Source organism: Nematolebias whitei, chromosome 1 (assembly GCF_014905685.2).
Source record: "Nematolebias whitei isolate Nwh7 chromosome 1, NemWhi1, whole genome shotgun sequence".
In the NCBI taxonomy this organism is placed as follows: Eukaryota; Metazoa; Chordata; class Actinopteri; order Cyprinodontiformes; family Rivulidae; genus Nematolebias; species Nematolebias whitei.
Genome location: NC_056498.1, coordinates 94,303,783 through 94,321,059, shown reverse-complemented (window position 1 = coordinate 94,321,059; position 17,277 = coordinate 94,303,783). Strand labels below are relative to the sequence as shown.

The 17,277-nt window shown below is 40.3% G+C and overlaps 1 protein-coding gene across 1 annotated transcript in view; it reads right to left on the bottom strand.

Annotated features, from left to right (window-relative positions):
- The window catches only part of acox3 (acyl-CoA oxidase 3, pristanoyl), a gene marked incomplete in the record, with an annotated part of 494,152 nt that overhangs the window by 264,741 nt on the left and 212,134 nt on the right, over positions 1-17,277 (bottom strand).

Sequence of the window (17,277 nt, the reverse complement as noted above, 5' to 3'; positions counted from 1 at the left end):
CATACACCGATGAGACACACATCAGAGGCATTTAGGGGTTTAGTGTCTTGCCCATGCACACTTCGGCATGTGACTGCTGGTGGAATCAAACCCCCAACTCTTATATTGGAGGAGAACTGCTCTAACCACTGAGCCACAGCCACAGATGTAGCGCTCCAATTCTTTCAAGCATCCTAAAATGTATATATGTTTATGATCAACCCCCGGGTCAGCAACTGCTCGCACTAAGGCCCAATTTACACGAACACGGTGGGGGGAAACAGTTTTTTTCGTATGTTAATTAGAGGAAAAGTTCCACGTTGACACTGACAAATTTTGTGTTTACATGTATTTGTAGGAATCCCCCCAGCCCCCATAAATCCACTGTAGTTACCATGCCGGGTCATTAGTTGGAGCTGTGAATTTTGTACATTCACCTAATGCGCATGTGTGCTGCCTTGGCCTGCTCCCTGTAAGGACTTTCCTCTGGGCTAAAAGCTCAGCTAGCAATTTCTTAACAACAAGTTAAAGCTGGATTTTGGCTGGATTTTGGATAAGAGTCGACAGATTTGACACCAAGCAGGACCGCTTCATCTAACAGCTCCACACCAGTCGCTGAACGGACCAGAACCGAATCGACAATGTTGGACTTTACTCCGTGATAATCAGTAGCTGATTTAAAACAGGTAAATCAATGTTCTTAATAACGTTAGCTTGTGTATACTGCGATTACACAAAAACCAACTGAGTTTTTATTTTTATTTTTCCTGTGGGGAGAAGCTGCCCTCCCACCAGAAGGACCGGTTCCGAACGAGCCTTGGCCCAGGTGCGGTGCAGAAGGACATCGAAGAGAGATGTTGAATGAACTATTTATTTAAAATTCCCCTCAATTCTTTTTTTCTAATTCTTTTTTCAATCCATTCAATGTTTTAAGTTACATTAATCAAAGGAGTGACAGAAGCCAGATAAACAACATGTCGACAGTATCCAGGATGACAATAGAGTTCAATTCAATAATGTAGTTTACAGTTCAGTTAAAGTGTTTTTAATAGTATCCTGATGCATGCTCAATAATCCAGGTAGAAAAATCTAAAAAAGTTATATCTGGTCCTCTGGACATTCAAAAAACAAAACAAAGCAAAACAACAACAAAAAATGTAGAAAAGTTTTGTCTTTCATTCAAAAGACTTCCTCTGTCTGAGGTGCTGTATTCAGCTCAGTTTTATAAATAGTACCTTCTCAGATTGGATCAACCAGTTTTGCTGCTGACGGCCAAAACCAGCTGCTCACATGATCAAGAAGGACCATCGGCCTAACAATGGATCATTAGCACACTGATGGCTGTTTAATATTCCCAGGAGGCTGAGTGATACTAGCAATAACAGCATTGTAAGAGGGGGGTAATTGAACACGTAGGCCTCCACCCCGTTTAATGATGGGCGATTTCTTTTCACAAAGATAGCCTCCTTTACTCCTCTCTCAAACCATTGTTCCTCTCTATCCAGGATGTGCACATCTTCATCCCTGAAAGAGTGACCGCTTGCCTGGAGATGAGTGTAGACCGCAGATTCCTGGCCTGATGGTGTTGCTCTTCTGTGCTGGGCCATCCTTTTGGCCAGTGGTTGTTTAGTTTCCCCGATTTTTAATAGTGTTTTTAATAGTGTGTTCAGTTTAATTATCTGTGTTTGTGTGACATACAGTTTGTGGTGTTGAATAAATAAATATTAAACCTGATGTCTTCATGCTCTGACGCCCGTCCCGCGCCCGTTCATGTGGGTGCGCATTCGCTGAACCTTTGACTTCACCGCACATTAAATTTTAATAACATGCAACATGTTTCGCATTGTTTAAATCACATAACATTGGGGGCGGCTGTGGCTGAGTGGTTAGAGCAGTCGTCCTCCAATGCGAGAGTTGGGGGTTCGAATCCACCAGCAGTCACATGCCGAAGTGTCCCTGGGCAAGACAACGAACCCCTCATAGCCTCTGATGTGTGTCCCATCAGTGTATGAATGTGATCTAAAAGCACTGATTCGTCTCATTAGAATGATTTGTTCAATTAGCTTTGTAGCGATTTAGTAGTGTAGTGAACTAGACCTCCTACATCAATCTGTCTCTGAAGACCTTGTTTCATTGATTTGAATCCAGAACAAAAAATCTCATCAAGAGACTATTTAATTGTATCCTGAATTAATCAATTGAAAGAACACTCTTCTATTTTTTTTATATATTATCATTACTATTTTACAATATCTTGATAATCAAAAGTGTGTTTAGTTCATGCCATTTCTAATGTTGAAGTAAACTACTCATTTAAATCAACTGTGAAACAGTATTAATGATTTTTAAATCTCATTAGACTTAGATCATACAAGTTAAATGTCTATTTACAACGTAATTGTGCATTTTACACTTCTGTCTGAATGAGGAGTGGAGTTGTAATGTCTGTCAAAAGTCAGAGAACAAGTTATGAGAACAAAGTGCCTTGTTTTAAAACTCTCAGACAGTAAATAAGAACTGGCGCCTGCGAGTCTCTCACTGCTTCAAAATATTTTCCTGTCTGTTACTAACCGTTCTTAAAAACGTGTCTGCTGTCTGTGACTTCTAATAACCCTCTGACATCACTAAAACTCCACCCCTGCTGGTTGTGTTAACCAAACAGGAAGTACCAAGTAACAGGAAGTGGATACCCTTTAAAAGTCAACACTTACTGGAACTTTCAAGTTCTTACTGGGACTACAGTCTTGCTGAAGTCTTACAGCTGAACTAAATAGCTGATGGATTTTGGACCATGAGCCAAGCGTCCGTCCATTTCAGCGGAGTCACAGCACGCCTCGCTGTGATCTCACCTCGAGCATTAAATGCTCTCAACTTCTAAGGAAGCTTATTCCGTTGAACGGAGTACCTAGACACTACTTCGGACGATTCTCAGCCACTCTGACCGGAGACGCTGAAAAGTAGCGTGGAAATGGACCTCTGTTCCGGAGCCGATTTATCTTCTGCTCAAGTAACGAGTCGTCACGAGTCGTCACGCACCGAGTGTACCGGGGCTGAGCTGGGGTCGGATGAAGGGTGCCATTCCTGGTCAACATACTTTCCTCCATACATCTAAAGCTCTCCTCTTTAAAACCTCTAAATCTCCTCTTTAAACCTCTTCGCCAGTAAATCAAGCTAAATGCCTTCAGAGATGAATTATTCTCAATCAGTAATCCTCTGTTGTCTTGTTATTTGAACTTGCTAAGTTTATTAATCAGAAATAGATCAGCCAATCAAGTGTACATGTTTTGATGTTAATTTTAATGATTCTGTTAAATAAATGACCGCATTTATTCTGATGGGTCAAAGATAAATGACGTCTCATGTCACTAATTATACACTCCACTCTCAAGTTATCTTGGTCACATGGCAGAAATTTAACTCAAAAAAAGAAAGAATCCGTTGTTAATTAAACAATTAATATTCTTTGTGCTTGAACTAGCCTTTAGAATAATTAATTAATAGGATGTCACCAGCAACAGCTGTCCTGACATACTACAGTAGAGTGCTGTATGAATGGGTAAATGAGGCACATATGAGTATCTTGAAATAAGATAGAAAGGTGCTATATAAGAACAGTCCATTTACCATTTATAACTTGATTTCAGAAAGCTTCATTTAGCTCTGATAACTTCATTATATATCTCTCACACTAACATAAATACTGCTTATTATTGTTAAAATGTTATTATTTAGTACATTCAGTATTTTATAGTGTAACATGACGTGTGACGCCAGCCTCGTTCAATAAATAGCAATATTAGAATTGGATCTGACTGTGTCTCTTCCTAACACAAATGTCGGTCACAGCACATACATTCTGGCATAGATTAATTAAATATGAAACTCAAAATATATTCCATCAGTCATAGCTCAGAAAGCAGTATGGTTGCTGGTATTAAGGCAGCCAAGGCCACATATGCACAGAGGATCGAGGGTCAATTCACCTCACAAGACCCCCGGACCGTGTGGAGGGGCATTATGTGCATAACAGATTATAAAGGAAGGAGCAAACAATGTCCCAAAGACCCATCTCTGCATGATGCCCTCAACAAGTTCTATGCACGCTTTGAAGACCCGAACAGACCACCCAGCACCAGACTCACCTCACCACCGGATTTATACAGCATCTTAGTGTGACCTCAGCAGAAGTAAGAGTACTTTCAGGAGAATTAATCCACACAAGGCAACTGGCCCAGACAACATCCCCGGAAAAGTGTTGAAAGAATGTACTGATCAGCTCTGTGAGGTGCTGGCTGACATCTTTAACACCTCACTTACCCTGGAGACAGTTCCCACCTGCCTGAAGACTGCCACCATCATCCCAGTCCCAAAAAGCTCTACAGTGACTGGTCTGAATCACTATCGGCCAATGGCCCTCACCCCGATAGTTGCTAAATGCTTCGAAAAACTGGTCACGATCCACATCAAAACAACCATCAACATCAACGAGGACCCTCATCAGTATGCATACCATGAGAACCAATCAATAGAGGACACCATCTCCTTTGTGGTCCACACTGCTCTCACCCACCTGGAGCAGAAGGACTCATACGTCCATATGCTCTTTGTGGACTTCACATCCGCCTTCAACACCATAATCCCCCAAAACCTGATGGACAAACTATTCACATTAGGACTAAGCCCATGCATTTGCAACTGGGTATTAGATTTATTAACGAACACACCACAGTTAGTGAGGATCCACAACTTCTTCTCCACCATTACTCTGCTCATGTATGATTGTGCAGCTACCCATCCAGGCTGTCAAATTGTAAAGTTTGCAGATGACACAGTGGTAGTGGGATGCATCACAAACAAGTCCAGCTACAGGCAGGAGGTGGAACACCTGGAGAGCTGGTGCAAAGACAATTAAAGCTGGAAGCAGCATTGAAGGCACACGCAGCAAAGCGCCGCTCTAGCCTTACAGCGACCGCGGGAGCTCGAGCGACTCCGACCAGTCGCCATCGCAAATGCTCAGGCGCCTGTCCAACGCCCGTTCACCGGGGTGCACATTCGCCAAACTTTTGACTTCGTCCGCGACCACGGGAGCTCCAGCAACGCCTCCCAGTCGCCGTTACAAACGCTCTCATGCCATTCCCGCACGCGTCCACCAGGGTGCGCATATGGCAGAACTTTGCAATCACCTCCCGCCCATATCAGTATGCCTCTGGCTTCAAGCCTTACAAGTTTGGCTCAAATCTGACCTTCCAGACAAGAGTTATTGTCACTTCCTGTTTTGTCACAAATGTAAAGGACTTCCTTTAGGCTTTTCAACATGTCATATGTGGTAATCAACAGTTAACGAGTATGGTTTCAGTCCCAAGTCTTACACAGTGCCAAGCTGGAAGAGTCATCCAATAATCATCAGTTTTTTTCTCTGAGTGGGCAGGGCTTAAGATAAGTTATGAATCAACAATACCAGTGTGTCTATGCACAAAAATCTGGTTCAGATCGGCTGATGTGTTACTGAGATATAACTGTTGGAATAATATAGGGGGCGCAATGGAATCAAATGTTAAAGAACAATACCAATGTGTCTATAAGTGATCACTGATCAAGCACAATAAATCTGGTACATATTGGATGATAATTCACTGAGCTATAATTGATTAAATAATCTAGGGGCACTCGAGTTATATGTTAAACCACAGTATCGGTGTGTCTAGACTTGCTCACTGATTAAGCACAAAAAATCTGGTTCCGATCGGATGATGTATCACTGAGATATAACTGTTAGAATGATCTATGGGAGCAATGGAGTCAAATGTTAAAGAACAATACTAATGTGTCTATAAGTGATCAATGATCACACACAAAAAAAATCTGGTACATATTAGATGATATTTCACTGAGATGCTGGTGAAGATGTTGGAATAATCTAGGGGGCACACTGGAGTCAAAAGTTAAACACCAACACCAATGTGTGTATAAGTGCTCACTAATGATGCACCAAAAATCTGGTACAGACCAGATGATGTATCACTGAGATATAACAGTTTGAAAAATGTAGGGGGCACATTTGAGTCAAAAGTAAAACAACAATACCAATGTGTGTATAAGTGCTCACTAATGACGCACAAAAAATCTGGTCCAGATCATATGATGTATTACTGAGATATAACTGTTGGAAGAATCTAGAGAGCGCACTTTAGTCCAAAGTTAAACAACAATATCAATGTGTCTAGAAGTGCTCAATAATGATGCACCAAAAATCTGGTACAGATCAGATAATATATCATTGAGATATAACAATTTGAATGATCTAGGGGGCGCATTTGAGTCAAAAGTAAAAGACCAATACCAATGTGTCTAGAAGTGCTCACTAATCAAGCACCAAAAATCTGGTGCAGATTGGATGATGTATCACAGAGATATAACTGTTGCAAGAATCTAGGGGGCACACTTGAGTCAAATGTTAAAGAAGAATACCAATGTGTCTATAGCCCCTTATCCACAGGGCCCTTTGGTACTCCTATGTAACTAGTTATGGCCGATTGCGTGTTTTATCCACAATGCCTTTAGCGGTGGAACCCACCCCATTTTTGGGACCTAATTCTCTGAGGTCCCAGTTCTGGTTCTTGTAGGGTCTAGATGTGACATCAGCGCACTGTAGGTCACTGATTGGTCAGGGGGTGTATTCCTTGGTGGAGGGCGGAGATTCAGTCTTCCACCAGAAATTCCGATCCGCCATTTTCTTTTTCACCCACCATAACAGACAACAAGAAATCGGAGGAGCTTATTTTGGAATATTTTATAAGGTAAAACAAATAATCATGACACAACCGTGGTCGAATGCTGAAGTTCAGGCATTTCTCTGTTTGCTGGCCGATGAACAAGTGCAGAGCGAGCTAGATGGAGCGAAATGAAATGAAAAGATTTTTCAAGAGGTGTCTGCGCAGATGGCGGTGCAGGGCTTCCATCGCACACCAAAGCAAAGAGGAAAGCTTAAAAAACTAAAAAGCGATTCCAAAACGATTAAGGACCACAACGGTAGGAGTGGAGCAAACAGAAGAAACTGGAAGTGGTTTGTACAAATGGATGCCATTTACGGCAAACGCCCAGCCAACAAAGGGAGGGAGAGTGGCCTAGACACGGCCACTGCACTTCTGGAATCTATAGTTGATGGTGAGTGTATTTTATTTACTTTAAGCATATTTCCTTTTCCTCATGCAACCGTTTCTTTGCGTTTTCTGAAAGTACTCTGAACAAACGAGGCTGACATGGTTAAGTCGTCATTAGTTAGCATCATTGCTAACTGTACTTTGTTGCTGTTTTTCCACTCTTATTTTGATGTAGAAAGTCCCACTGAAGATGAAGGTTCGCCAGATTCTGCTTTTGACTGTCCAATCCTCCCCGCTTCTGACCCTTCCCCGACCACACCAGCTCCAAGTACATCTACGTGACCGAGTACATCTACGCCACTGGGCAACACATAGCAGAGCGGCACCAAATAGCACCCATTACTAGGTAAGAAGCAACAATCGTGTTTAACATGACATTGATCATGTTGATATGAATGTTGTTTTGTTTTTGTTGTAAAACACCTTGCATGTATTCAAACTACTTGTTTATTCAGTTGTAATGTATAAATGTTAAATTGAATTATTCATTTATTACTTAAACTTTCATTTATGAAGTTTATTATTGAAATTATACAGGGTGTAGTGATTTTTGTTAAGATTAATGATGCTCTGTTCTTTTTCTAAATTAGCACAACCGTTGTAAATGACTACATGTAGTTTATTTATGCCCACCTGCTTACTATCATTAAAGTACTAGACTGCTTTATGAATAGAATCATTTCTGATCTTGTGAACAAACACCTTTTGAAATTAGCAGGAACTTTAATGTAAATAATTTATTTAAAAACTACCTGTACTTCATCATCTAACAGCCATTTTCTTGTGTGTTATTCATAGGCCATAGAAAGCGCAGATCAACAAGTGCAGCAGAGAGCTTTGTTTCTGTGCATACAGAACAAGAAGAGATGAACCGGAAGCAGAGAGAGGAACACTTCCATTTTATTTGTGAGGATGCCAAAAAAGCAAGGCAAGAAGAAGCTGCGGAGAGGCAACGCCAAGCTGCAGCAGCGAGGAAGCAGGAGAAATCAATTAGGAGGGAGGAGATGGCCTTGAGGAGAGAGGAAGCAGATCTTCGCAGAGAGAAAGCAGCACAGCGAAGGCAGGAGGCTGAACAGAGTGCTGCTTTCAATCAGGCACTCCTTGGGGTGCTGGAATCCATTGCCCGTTCCATGGCAAACAGACATGTTTAAAAATATTTAGAGTAGATCATAGTTGATATATAGAAATGTAGATCCTGCAAGGTAAGCCCACAAATAGCCAAACAAGTAGCTTGTTAAGTTTGCATATATAATTAGTGTATAATTATTTTTTTTTGTACAGGTCTTTATTTCTAATAAAAGAAACATTTTCAAGTCTTGAGCTTCCATCTGATCATCAAAAGTGAAGTGCTTACAGTGTTCTTTTACGTCAATAATGTAGATAAGTGAAGTAATTGTTTTTTACCTGTAACAATGCTGGTGAAGATTCTCAGTTATCCTTGACACGGCAAATCCCCCCCAAAAAAGATAAAAACAAAACCACAGGACTTTTTTTAAAACTGAAGACGTTTCGCTAATCATCCGAGGAACACTCACAATTCAATGAAAAAAGGAATATGGGATTAAAGTTATAAAGCTGTGGTGTTCTGTAAGCTTGCTGGAGATTGATCTGCATGCGCCAGTCTCCATAATACAAGCTTACGGCACACCACAGCTTTATAACTTTAATCCCATATTCCTTTTTTCATTAAATTGAGAAAGAGCCTCGGATGAGAAGTGATACATCTTCAGTTACAAATAAAGTCCAGTTTTTTTATTTATGTATTTTTTTGGTTTTATCTGTAATGAGTACTGAAAAACGTAACCATAATACAGAATGTCCATGTGTTGTAAATGAACATTGCAGTGGAGTTAAAAATGTGTAGGACTTGTGTAATCTACGTTTACAATCATCCTCATTCAGGAGGTTTTCAGTCATTGCATGTCAAACACCTCGGCCATGATGTCCATCCTGTGGATCCAGCAGCTTCTGCATCTTTTTCGCCCAAGGTCAAAAATTCTCTCCACGACTTTCACTGTGGTAAAAAGGAGCACTAACTTAATATTGCTAAACAGCACTTCAATCATGAAGATAATTTGCGACACCTTAATTTAAAGAGCTGCGTGGTAAGCATAAGCTCTGAAAGAGTTGTTAAATATCAAATCAAATGTAGGTTATTATGTAATGTACGTAATATATACATATATATACATACATACATACATGTATACAAATCAAATTATAAAAAGACTTTATTAATCCCAGAGGGAAATTAAATGTTGTAACTCATCATCCTGGTTTCATTAAAGAGTTGTTCTAGATGCTGATGGCTGTGGGCAGGAAGGATCGCTTGTAGCAGTCTGTCTTACAAGGGATCTGAAGAAGTCTCTGGCTGAAGACATATATATATATATATATATATATAAATATTAAAATAGATTAATGTATATATGCATAAACAAATATAAAGTTCTTGTTGTAGGTTTTGGTTCTTTGTTAAAAACAAAAATTAAAGAGTATAAAGATTTGCTAAAACTACAGCCGCTAAAAAACGCAGCATATGTGATAGAAGCACAGCAGCAGTGTTTGTTTTGCCATTTTTACACAAACCTGGTAATAAGGCATGTCTGTACATTAAAAAAAAAAAAACAAGAATAATTATTAATCCATGTTTATTTTCAAATCAACACTTTAACGTTCACTTGTATCTAAGGAAGGCTGGGGAGGTAAAAAAAGATTAAGGGGTGGAATTAGGATAAGTTACAGCTCATGAGGTACTCCATCATAGCATCTCTGACACCTCGGCCCTGCTCTCCATCTTGCGGGACAGCGACCAGAACGGGCAAAAAAAAAAAAAGCAACGAGGTCATCCATTTTGGTTGTGTGTTGTTTTCCGGCTCTTCTTCTTCTAATACATGTTAGTGGTGCTTAGAAAAGAGCTTAATGTAGCACTACCGCCACCAGCTGGTAAGGTGCGTTGATATTAATAATCCGCCCACTAGAGGTGAACAATCCGCCCACTAAACGGGAACTATAGGCAATGTGGAGACAGAAAAATAGAGGTCCCACCAGAACCGGACACAACAGGCTACAACAAGAACCAGACCTGTGGATACCAGGCTTATTAGTACTCACTGATCAGGTACAATAATTCTGGTACATATTGGATGATGTATCCTTGAGATATAACTGTTGGAATAATCTAGAAGGCGCACTAGAGTCATATGTTTGTAGTGAACTTAACCTGATGTCAAACTAAGCCTAAGGTCAAAACCCTTGACCTTAAGAACCTTGTGGGACAGAAACTGTCATTTCATTGATCTGCATCCAGAAATACAGTTTGACCCATCCTGAGACTTTCTTTCTTGAATTAATCAAGTAGAAATGACAATTCTCTATGATCATTACTATTTTACAAATGTTTTAATAATCAAATTGTGTTAGTTCAAACAATGTTTACAGGTTGAAGAGAACTACTCATTTTTATTTACATAAACAGTAAGTAATGATTTTATTCCTCATGCAAAGAAGAAATCAGGTTAATATGCATTTCTTGATTTTTCTGTCTTCAATGAGCAAATTTGTAAGTGTGTTAAAGTTCGAGGCTCGGTCAACTAAAAGGTTTACTGAAAAGAAATGTCATGTTTAACTTTCACAGCAGATACTAGGAGGAGAGACTCCACGAAGTCTGAAGTTCTCCAACAATCTTTCTGTCTGTTTTAAACAAACTTAATCTCTGTCCTTGACTTTCCATAACACCTTACATCACAAACCACGCCTCTGTTCTGGTCCATCCACGAATCAGAAAGCTCTCAAATGAACCGGAAGTCGAACCCATTTAAATGTGGCAACTTCCCAGTTCTCTAAGAGAAGTGTCGTCTAAAAAGTTCTGTTGTCGTGTCGAGACGAGACGAGATGAGATGAGTGGAGCTTTGAAAGAGTTGGAGACGTAAAGAGTTCAGAGTTCTTGGATGCAAACGCATTCAAGATGATCCAGAGACGATTTTGGGGATTATAACTTCTGTTTGGATAACCTCACACGACTCCTAAGGGTTTGGCTGTCCTCACTGAGACGCTGAAAGAGTCAGAAGGGAACTCTACACCAACGTTGATTCTATCATCAACCAGGTAAAGGTTCTATTTCGACCAAGCGTACCGTGGGCCAAGCTTATTCTCCAAAGAGCGTGTTGTTCTGGTACCACAGATAAATTCCCTCACACATCTCTCTGTAAGATAAATCTCCACTTTCCATCTTTAAACTCTCCTTTCTTCTAAAATTAATCCAGATGTTTTCATTAATGTCTGTGGTGATGCAACGGAAAATCATGGCCGTATGGTTTTCCTGATTGTAAAACTGATTAACCAATGTCTGCCGTTTTAGCTGAAAAGTGAAAACAATCGCCGTATTGTTCTCACTTCCTGTAAAACTATGCTGTCATATTTACTATTCCACCAAATTAATATAAACAGTGTGCTGTAAAACGCTTTATTCTGTTTATACTACATATTGGTGGCCCGTCTACGTGTTCATAAATGACTGTGTATTCGTGTAAAGATTGATTTTACATGTTGGCATGAAGAAAAATAACAGTTTGTCAGCTGTGATTGAACGCAGCGTGCTGGAGCTGCCGCTTGAAGTCAAAACGCTGCATGTTTTAAGCTGGCGATGTTATGAAAGCTGAAATAGTGTCATTGAGTCTTTATGAAAGCTGAAATTGTATGCCCGTTATGGTAACTAAAAGCTGGGTTTGTGTGGAAACGCTTTATTCTGTTTAAAGGCGGTCCAGACGTGGTTCTGGTACCGGCTCGGTTCTGAAAAGGTTCGGACGAGTTGTTTAAATAGCTAGAAAGACGTTTTGAGACCGGAGTAGCAGACTCCGTGCAACTCAGAATTGATTCGTTACAATTTTTAACAGAAATGGTGCATTTTGACAGTTTACAAGACGAAAAGTTGACGAACTTATTTCAGGCTAATCTAACATGCTAGTTGGAAAAACGCTTCGTGATTGGTTGGATTTGCTGCTGTGGAGCGCTCTGATTTGCTGAGAAAGTGAATGACGTGCCTACGTCATTTCCTCTCACCCCTGCGCTGCTCTGTCATTGGTGATTTCAGTCACGTGACCCGGAAATGAAAACTCGTTTTCATAGGGAAATAAAATCTGCTTTTTAAAGCTGAAAAGCGCTTTAAAGTGTATTTTGATATGCTGGTTAAGTTCTTCGAAGCATACTCGCTGAAATTTTGCCACGTTAGAGTTTAAAATCCGTCATTAAATGATGTTTTTGAACAACGCTAGCGATGCTAATTTTAAGCTAACAGCTAACGACCGGATGAGTGACGTGTCACGTCACTTCCTCCATGTCGGAAATGAGCTTTGCCGTGCTTAAAATCACTAAATAAAGCTGCCATATGTCCCAGAAAACTCATGTTTCATGCTAAAAAGTCGTGCTTGTTGAAACAACGCCACGTTTACGCTTAAATTCGTTCAGAAATGTTGATTTTAACCGAGTTTAGCCGAAGCTAACTTTAAGCTAAGCGGCTAAAAACAGGATGTCAACCGAACGTCACAGGAAGTCGTCATAGACTCCTGCTGGTAAAAAGCTAAACACTGCCACCTCCTGGAGAAACTTGGGATCACAGTTTCACTTCAGTTTTAGGTTATTTTAGTGAAATTAAACGTATTTTCTTTTTTTAAACGCATTTTTGAGTTAATAAACGTTCCTCAAAGCTGAATAATCACTGTTATCTTGCATTTAAAAAGTAAGAGGTATTTATGCAAAAAAAGGCATTTACCAGGACATTTTCATTCACTGAATTCCTCAAACAAGGAGGTACAAAATGAAAAATTAGAAACTTTTTAAAAGATACGGTTCAAATATTCACAGAGTTGATCAGTTACTCATTTGCTTGAAAGATGTAGTATGACATATGCTGGATATATTCATACATTTTTCACGAGTTCTTCATTTTTCTGACTGTGTAAATGTCGTGCGTTGAGTTTAACAAAAATGTAACGAGAGAGACGTTAATTATCTTTGACCCATCAAATGAATGCGGTCATTTATTTGCAGAATCAAAGTTTAACATCAAACATTTACATTAATTTGGCAAAATATGAAAACAATAACAATGGCAAGTTCACAGAAAGTGGACAATACGGCGATTGTCCTCACTTCTCAGCAGAACAACAGACATCAATCACACGGCGGTGATTGAGAACTTTGCTTCAGATATTTCTAAAATATCTGTAATGATTTTAGGAGAAAGGAGAGTTTAAGATGGAAAATGGAGATTTATCTTACAGAGAGATGTGTGAGGGAATTAATCTGTTTGACCAGAAACGTGCACGCTCTTTGGGGAATCAGCTTGGCCACGGTACACTTGGTCGAAAATAGAACCTTCTACCTGGTTGATGATAAAATCAGCGTCGGCGTAGGGTTCCTTTCTGACTCTTTCAGCGTCTCCATGAGGACAGCCAAACCCTTAGAGAGTCGTGCGAGGTTATCCAAACAGAAGTTATAATTCCCCAAAATCCTCTCTGCATCCTGGATCGTCAGAATTCTGAACTCCTTCAGAGAGTTAAACTCTGGAACTCTTCTCCATGAGCTGTATCAGAGAGTTTTTCATCTCTCTTCTCCAGGAGAACTGTCACTCTTTGTAACTCTTTAACTCTATAACTCTTTAACTCTAGCGAGAACCGGGAAGTTGCCACATTTAAATGAGTTGACTTCCGGGTCATTTTAGAGCTTTCTGATTGGTGGATGGACCAGATCAGAGGTGTGGTTTGTGATGTAAGGTGTTATCAAAGTCAAGGGCAGAGAATGAGATTGTTTAAAACAGACAGAAAGATTATTGGAGAAAAACAGACTTCGTGGAGTCAAACTCTCCTGTATCTTCTGTGAAAGTTAAACATGACATTTCTTCTCGGTAAACATTTTAGTTGACCGAAACTCGACCTTTAACATACTTACAAATTTGCTCATTGAAGACAGAAAAATCAAGAAATGCATATTACCCTGATTTCTTCTTTGAATGAGGAATAAAAATCATTACTTACTGTTTATGTAAATAAAATGAGTAGTTCTCTTCAACCTGTAAACATTGAGTGAACTAACACAATTTGATTATCAAACATTTGTAAAATAGTAATGATCATAGAGAATTGTCTTTTCTACTTGATTACTTCAAGAAAGAAAGTCTCCAGATGGCTCAAACTGTATTTCTGGATGCAGATCAATGAAATAACAGTCTCTGTCCATCTGGTCAGTTTTGACATAGGCCTAGTCCACTACACGTGCTCCCCTCTGGTGGTGGGCCCCCCTGCTGCCGGTGCATTGGCAGCTCTCAGCAGCTGGGGCTGGGTGGTGGGGTGTGTGCGGGCCCACCCTGGTGGCTGCCTGCCTGGGCCTGGGTGCCCTGGCTCTGTTGGGTCTCTGTTGGGGGGTTAGGGTATGACATCGAGACTCGGGGATCAGTGTCCATGGTCGGATCCACTCTGGACGGCCGGGTTGCCAGTGAGGCCTGTGGACTTGTCGTTGCAGCCTCCTGGTGTTTCTACATTGTGGTTGCTAGGGATCGCCCGGGGCTTCCCTTTGCTTCTCTCTCTGGGGGGTGCGGGTGTCCCTGTTGGGGGACTCCCGAAGTTCGGGCTTGGGGACCGCTGTGTGTCTGTGGTTCCGGTCTTCCCTGTGTTACCATCGTGTCCTGTGGGGACGGGTCTGTGTGTCCCCACATCCACTATTGAACATTTTTATGGAGAAACCTTATAGTGACAAGCATATTCACACAAGTGTTTAGATTCAGGTGTTTAAAAGATACACACTCGGTTGGGTTGTGGTGGCCACTAAATATATCTTGTATTACCATGTACTGTATAAAATACTTTCTAATGATGTTATAAGTATCATTATATATGTTGTTTGATGTTGTGGTTTCTCGGTTTTGTCTTGTTTTGGGTTTTTTTCTCTTTCCGCAGGTCTAGAGGCAGACTTCAATGATGTTGATTTGTGTTCTCTTTATCCCTCTCTCCTCTATTCCTATCTTCTTCTTTACCTTTTAACCCTTCTCTCACTTTTCTGCTTTGTTATCTTCTTTGTTGTTCATTCCCATGTCCATTACATCTGAAATAAGCCAAAAGCAAATTCTAATCAAATTTAATTTATATATCAAGTGGAGCATTAAGGCCAGCCATAATGCTCTGCTTGTGAAAGTAAATCTGTTGGGCATCACTTTGACACTCAGACAATAATTCTAAGTGTCACAATGTCGGACAGGACAAGGGGAAAAAAAACCCACATCAGATACAACTCATTTTATGGAGGAAAAGAATAGGGCTGTTGATGAGGTCTTTTTTGATGAATTATAGACAACTTTTTGTTTCTAAGGTCAGGTAGCTGTGGCAGCCATCTTGAACTGGGTTGACTCAGAAACTTGATCATTTGTAGATGTGCATACAAAGAATAAAACGTGTGAGCTGGAAAACCTGAAGAAAAAAAAAGTCCAACAAATCGTGTACCCAGCCATTCATAGATTGGACAAGTGCTTCCAGAGACTTGTAATTCTTTAAATTATTCGTGGTGTAAGCACTAACACACACCAGGTATGCTAAAATGACTGGGAATGTCAGTGGAGACAAATATTACTCTGGGGCTTTGCTCCTTTCTTTTTTTAAATTTTTCAAACGGGCAACATTTCCAATTTTACCTATTTTTTCCATGTACCGTTTTTTTGTCATCTGAGAGAAGTATGTCACGATATAGTCCACTTTGTTTTTAGCTGCTTTTCAGCATTATAGAATACAATATAATATAATATAATATAATATAATATAATATAATATAATATAATATAATATAATAGAATAGAATAGAATAGAATAGAATAGAATAGAATAGAAACAGCCTTTATTGTCCCACAGATGAGAAATTCAAGTGTAACAGCAGCAACAGCAAAAACAGACAAAAAGATAAAAATATTGCACACAAAATATCCTGATGTATGCTCAATAATCCAGGTAAAAAAATCTAATAAAGTTAAATCTGGTCCTCTGGACATTCAAAAAAACAAAACAAAACAAAAAAAATTTAGAAACATTTCGTCTTTCATCCGAAAGACTTCCTCAGTCTGAGGTGCTGTATTCAGCTCAGTCTTATAAATAGCACCTTCTCAGAGTGGATCAACCAGTTTGCTGCTGACAGAAAAAAACAACTGCTCACATGATCAAGGAGGACCATCAGCGTAACGATGGATCGTTAGCACCCTGATGGCTGTTTGCTATTCACGGGGGCTGAGTGATACTAGCAGTAACAGCCTTGTAAGAGGGAGACAGTTGAACACGGAGGCGTCCACCCCTGTTTAATGATGGACGGTTTCTTTTCACGAAGATGGCCTCCTTTACTCCTCTCTTAAACCATTGTTCAACTCGCTCAAGGATGTGAACATCTTCATCCCTGAAAGAGTGACCGCTGGCCTGGAGATGAGTGTAGACCACAGAGTCCTGGCCTGATGATGTTGATATTCTGTGATGGGCCATCCTTTTGGCCAGTGGCTGTTTAGGTTGTTTTCACACCTGATAGTCCGGTAGACTCGGTTCGGTTGGGGACCAATATTCATGACATTTTGTTTACATTTGAGCTAGTGCGTTTGCATTCACACTGCACTGTGCAGTCGAGCCAACCTGTTGCACCAAGAACTACTGCAAGAAACAACACAAAAACCTCTGAAGACACTTCTTCTTCTGGAAATAAAAACAAAAACGGAGTGGCATCAAGTTTTCGCAGTTTTAGGAGTTATATTTTGTCATTTTTCAAAAATGGACTCAGCATGAGCAGAAGATGAGGCAGAAGACCATGGAAAATGTTGTTTTTCACACAAGTCAGCTGACGGCTCCATATAAGGTAAGAGAAATGCATATTTGTTTGCCCTGCGCTGTACTCCACTTCTTGCTTGTGGAGAGGGGCCCGGTCTGTTTACAATCACAATGCACTCGAACCGCGCTGGAGGTCTCTTCTACCGGACCGAGACCTAGGTTTTAGCCCGGGCCAGAGTTCGCCTTTTTGTTCCGTGACAGAGTTCGATGGCGTATTCACACCTCCCCAAACGAACCGGACTTTATAGGAAAACGAGCTAGAGTTCGATTAAAGCAGACTAAACAGGGCTGGT